This window comes from Silene latifolia, chromosome X (genome assembly GCF_048544455.1).
Source record: "Silene latifolia isolate original U9 population chromosome X, ASM4854445v1, whole genome shotgun sequence".
Classification (NCBI taxonomy): Eukaryota; Viridiplantae; Streptophyta; class Magnoliopsida; order Caryophyllales; family Caryophyllaceae; genus Silene; species Silene latifolia.
In genome coordinates this window covers 77,308,790-77,315,101 of record NC_133537.1, presented here as the reverse complement: position 1 = coordinate 77,315,101, position 6,312 = coordinate 77,308,790, and the positions used below count along the sequence as shown (strand labels likewise).

At 40.9% G+C, this 6,312-nt stretch overlaps 1 non-coding gene across 1 annotated transcript; it reads right to left on the bottom strand.

Moving 5' to 3' along the window:
- Nucleotides 1–2,933: 2,933 nt before the first annotated feature.
- LOC141624387 (small nucleolar RNA R71) lies at nt 2,934–3,040 on the bottom strand. The gene has a single exon (XR_012534193.1). It is a non-coding gene; the product is annotated as a small nucleolar RNA R71 (small nucleolar RNA).
- Nucleotides 3,041–6,312: the final 3,272 nt, after the last annotated feature.

Genomic DNA, 6,312 nt, shown 5'->3' with positions numbered 1-6,312 from the left:
TATGTCGGGCAACCGAGATGGTAACACCTCGTTATGCTATGGTGGTCCTTGGTAAGGAACCTTGGTGTATGGAGGTGTTACAACTACCACTCACGTTCTCCTTCTCCTCCTCTCAGATTTCGTTCGACGCACACCACACAACACCAAATCACACAACAACCTCCCTTCCATCCATTTTCTGAAAATAAACCAAAAAAAAAAACGAGATCTTAAAAAAATTAAGCGAGATCTGAAAATAAAAAACGACTCACACTCTAACTCACCAGATCTGTTCGAGGTAGTGGCGGCTGGTGGTGTTCGTGAGTGGGACAGGGCCGTGGCGGCTAGTGGTGTTTGGGAGTGGGGGAGGGCTGTTGGGAGACGAAGGAGTGTGGTGGTGGTGGTGGTGTGGTGTGGTGGTGATTTTATTTATAATCTTCCTCTTCCTCTTCTCTCTTCTTTCTCTTTCTCGCGTTTATGTTTTGATGTGACCATAATTGGCGCATATTTAGCCCCCGAATTAACCTTGTTTCCATGCTTTTTAGTGCTTATTTGGGTCATTTCTTATCTTTAGTTCTTTGTTTTGCATATTCTTTGAGATTTTGATCCCTTGGTAGGAGAGGAGTAAGAATCTTGCATTTTCATGGCAAAACGAGACTAAATTGATCGAATTCAATGACCAAGCATCAAGGAGAGACAAGATTAGAAGGCCTTTGTACATATCATAGTAGAAGAGCAATGTTGAGGAAAGATCCTTGAGTCCCCAAGGAAATCCCCAAGGAATTTATGAAGAAAAGGGAAGAAAAGAAGAAGTTACTATCTTTGATCGACAATCCGAGCGGATTGTCAACAATCCGCCCGTCCAGCCCTTGCACAATCCGAGCGTCCCATGCCTCGAATCCGCTCGGATTCCCCTCAACAATCCGTCCGGATTCCTCGTAATCCGCTCGGATTCCACCGCCCAAATCCGTCCGTCCCGACCTTATTCCGCCTTGGATTTCTTCACAAAGACGGATTGTCTTCTTCAAGCTACGAAAAGAGAAGCCCTTCTCTCGAAAAATACCGGTCCTCCTTGCTCAAACTTAAAAGTGTAATTACTAGTTTAACCCTTAGTTAACCCTAATGCATCCTCCCTAATTTTCACTAAAAATACCCCATTAGGCTAATTAGAGGAGCATGTTCTTCTTATCAATAATTAGTGTAGTTAATATCAATCAAATCTCTCTTCAATATTGTAATCAAGTATTAATCAAGTTTTAATCCAAGTTTTAGTTCTTTAATCTCTTTTCTTGTTCATCCTTTATTTTGGGTAATTGAAGATTATTTGGGTTATTATTGGGAGATTGACAACCTCTCAATCTAGCATTCAAGTACTTCTATTATTCTTGCTTTATTATTGGAATCATTAGTAGGTATAATCTCTTCATCCCTTTTTAATTATTGTTAATTACTTTCATTTATTCATCATGTTTCATATTGTTGGTATGATTGACAACCTTGCTAGCATGATCAACATGATAATGAGTGAGTAGTCTCTTAGCTAGGGTTAATGGGTGATTAGGGGAAACCAACATGGGGAATGATTCATGCTTAAATTAATATGCTTTCATGTTTTATTTGCTTGCTTGTTTTGATCTCAACTCATGCACATGTTATATTTGATGAAATGCTAAGCCTATGAATCCTTGCATTTACTATCATCTCCTATCTTTTCAATGAGACTTGTAAGACATAACCCAACTCGAGTCTCATTAGACCATGCATGTTGTTGAGTAGGGAAGATTAAGTCGACTTGTAGGTGTTGTACAATCTAATCGATTCAGCTCCGGGACCCAAACTTTCCTAGGATTGTAAGATATAACCCAACTCAATCCATCACAACAATAATTGCTTGCTTATAATTTGAGAACATGTTTGTATGATCATATCCCATGATTCCCCTATGATCCCATGACACCCTAGTGCCTTTAATCAATTGTTTACCCCCCTTTTTATTCATCTTGCTTGTTTATTTTCATTGTTATTCTAGTTTAGTAACCTTCTATATCAACCCAATTTGTGACACCCCTTAGACACCCCTAGTTACAATAGAAATCTCATTTCAACTCCCGTCCCTTGGGATCCGACCTTTACTTGCCTCTTTACTAATTATAGAGTTGCTTGTTAAGCTATAAATTGTGTTTTGATTCGACCGTGACCAACGACCACATCTTAATTTGTGAACACTTAGCGGGATCGCATCAAAAATGGCGCCGTTCTTGGGGACAAAGTGTTTGTTTGATTTAAATTTCTTTTTATTGTTATTAATTGTGTCTTTCTTCACCTTGAGGAAGTAAAACTCCTCAAGGTTTGTTCTAATTGTTTTCGAGTTGTTTGATATTTTGCATGTCTAGAAGGTTACAAAGTTATTTGTTACCTTTTGACCGTGAAATCGAAAGAACCTTGACGAACAATAGGAGACTTGTTAGGAGGAATTTGAGAGGTGTTCGTGAAGTTGTTCAACCCACTAGTGAGTTTGTCAATCCTTTCGCAATAGAAGGAGAAGAAAACCCATTACACAATACCCCACAAAATCCACCTACAATGCCAAAATTCTCGTCACACTCCGTACCCACCGAGGAGAATCTACCAAATGGTACTCCTACACCGCAACATCTCACCGGAAATTTTATTGCCAAGTCCGCCTTCATCCAACTAGTTGAGAGGAGCCAATTTGGGGGGATGCCTAGTGAGGATCCTCATTCTCATATGGAAACCTTTTGCGATTATTGTGATGCTATCTCTCAAACGGGCGTGACTCAAGACCAAATTAGATGGGTCTTATTTCCTTTTTCCTTAATCGGCACCGCAAAGCAATGGTTGAAGGGCCTTGATAAGGCCACCCTTGGAATAGATTCTTGGAAGAAGTTGGCTCTAGCTTTCTACAAAAATTCTACCCACCGGAAAAGACCAACATGCTAAGAGCTCAAATTACGGGTTTTAAGCAAAGGGATGAAGAGTCTTTGTATGAAGCTTGGGAACGGTTCAAGGGAATTTGTCGCTCATGTCCTCACCATGGACTTAGCGAATGGTTTTTGGTGCAACAATTTTGGAATGGTCTTTATGAAGACTCAAGAAATATCCTTAATATGGGATCGAATGGGATGTTCACCGAGGTTGATGACAACCAAACTTGGAGCAAAATTGAAGAGATGGCAATCCACAATTCACAATATAGTAGGCCTCGCAAGGCTACTAGAGGAGGAAAGTATGAAGTGGACGCCGTTACTCAATTAGGTGCCCAACTAAGCTCCCATATCGATACAATCAACTTGAAGTTTGAACAAGCTATGGCTAGACTTGAGGAAAACTCAAAATCATCGAAGCATCATGTCAATGCCATGACGGCATCCTCATCAATCCCAAGTGGGATATGTGAGAATTGTGGAACTTTGGGTCATGACCCAAGTGAGTGTAGGGGAACAACCGAACAAGTGAATGCTTTCCAAGCATATAAAAGTGGTACCCCTTATTCAAATTTTTACAATGAAAACACCAAGTTCCATCCAAATCTCTCATACAAAAGCCAAAATGTTCAAAACCCTCAAACAACATACACTCCACCACCCATGAGAAACCAAAATCAAAGACCCTTTTACAATCAAAACCAAGGTTACCAAAATCAAAATCCATACAATCACCAAAATGACCAAGGTTTTGATGTCCAAAAAGCGGTTCTCCAAATGCAAAAGAATCAACAAGAATTTTTCACCCAAATGCAAAAAGATAGCCAAGCAAAGGAAACCACCATCAACAACATTCTAGCTCACACCAAGATGTTGGAAACCCAATTGACTCAACTAGCATCTTCAAGCTCACAAAGACAAAAGGGGCAATTACCACCTCAAAGTAATCCCCCTAGACATGAAACGGTTAGTGCCATTCACTTGAGAAGTGGTACAAGGTATGAAGCACCGAAGAAGCAAGTTGAGGATGAAGTTGTGGAAGCTAGTGAAAAGGAAGAAATTGTGCAAAACTCCAAAGATGGAGAATCATCAAAAGAAGAAAGTCCAAAGAAAAATGAAGACAAGGCCAAAGAGAAGGAGCCCATTGTGATTAGACTTCCTTTTCCAAGTCGTCAAGCCAAGCCTAAATTTGATGATCAACTTGGAAAGTTCATGGAAATTGTGAAGAATTTAGAAGTCTCAATTCCTTTCACGGAATTAATCAATCACGTTCCGGCCTATGCGAAATACATGAAAGATATCCTCACAAAGAAGAAGTCGATCTGGAAACTTGAGACTATCGCCTTCACTAAGGTGATTAGTGCAATACTTCAAGGGAGTTCACCTCCAAAGTTAAAGGATCCGGGAAGCTTCTCAATACCGTGTACCATTGGCGACACGACGATCAACAAAGCCTTATGTGACCTAGGGGCTAGTGTGAGTGTCATGCCGTACTCGGTGAGTAAAAGGTTGGGGATGGGAGAGCTTAAATGCACCAACATCACACTCCAAATGGCCGATAGATCGACGAAGACACCGTTAGGGATATGGGAAGATGTCCCCGTGCGAATTGGGAAGTTTTTCATCCCGGTGGACTTTGTCATTGTTGATATGGAGGAAGATTCCAACATTCCAATCATCCTAGGAAGACCTTTCCTACACACCGCCGGTGCGGTGATTGATGTGAAACATGGTGAGCTCACTCTAGAAGTGGGAGATGAAAGCATAACTTTTAATCTTGACAAGACTATGAGAGCTCCTCGTTTGCATGAGCCATGTTTCATGATTGATCATTATAGCCAAAAAGATGAAAGGAAGAAATCGGAACTCCAATGGAGGAAGAAAATTGAAGATGCTCCATTCAAAGAGCAAGTGAATTATGACAAGGAGAGCTTGCAAAGCTCATCAAAATCAACCAAGGAAGAAGAGGATGGCCTCATTGGCCAAGAGAAGAAATTGGGAGAGTTGTCTCCATCTAAGCAAGAGATTTTCAATGATCAACTCAATGAAGTTTGTGGTCTTTGGGACGACGAATTTGAAGGGATTTTTAATCCCTACATTGGACATGCCATCGATCATGATCAACAACAAGGGCCACGGTCTATTGAGTACCTCTACCATAATAATGAACAAGCTTTTGATTACTTCTTCAAGGTGTTGAGCAACATCAACAACACCTTGAACATGCCCCCTTGACATCTCATCGAGAATGAGAGTTTGGTGGAGTCCTCCCTAAACCACCACTTGTAAATATTTCTAACTCCCTAACTTACATTTCAATTCTTGTATTGCATTTTTGTCATCTTTGGATTTTTATTTACTTTGATCAAAATAATTGTGATGTAAGAGATAAGTGAGGGAGGGACTAACAATTTCAATTGATGTGTAGTGCTTTACCTTAGTGTGGGGATGGCAATTGCCTAGGCTATCCATGCCTTAGTAGTGCCCCCACAATGAAGAACACAAGACTTGAAAGAAAGAATGGAAGAATGATAAAGGGAATGCGCTGTGCACGGGTGGAACTGAATCTGTGTACATAGGGGAAGAATTCGAGCGGATTCCCAAGAATCCGCCCGTCTTATGCAATCCGAGCGTCCTGCAGAAAAGACGCCCGTCTTGAACTGAGCTGAATTTTGAAATTTTCTTGACTGTTAAAGAATCCGAGCGGATTTCTGAAAATCCGCCCGTCTTGAAGATTCCGTCCATCTTGTGAGAAAGACGCCCGTCTTTGCAGCTGAGGAAAACAAGCAAATATCTCTGGACAGAAATCCGTCCGTCTTTGGAGAAATCCGCCCGTCCCGTGTTCAGCTAATCCGAGCGGATTGTACCAAATCCGCCCGTCTTTAGGCGAGCTTTTGCAAAGGTAGAAGAAGCAGAATCCGCACGGATTGAGCCTAATCCGCACGGATTGCCCCTGCAGTTTTGAAATTTTCGGCCTCTTTAAAACCCCTCCCACCTTCATTCATTCATTCATTCATTCATAAACACTACCCACAACATCAAAACCCTCATCCTCTCCATCATAAAAACAAAAACCCTCAACAACATTCACCAAAATCAAATCAAACCATCCTTCCAACAACAAATTAATCACTCCTTTTTCAACAAAAATCAAAACCAAGAACAAAATCTTCAACCTTTGAGTCGATTTTTGTTTTCATAAAGGCAAAGCCTTTCACCTTCAAATCGATTTGGGCATACTACAAATTGAAGATTTTTCACTCTTTTCTTGGTTAAGCTCATCAATGGCAAGGACTAAGGGAGCAACAAAGGCAACAAAGGCACCAAAGGCTAAGGCACTCTCACAAAGGCAAAAGGCTCTTCAAACAAAGAAAGCTCTGGCTATGGT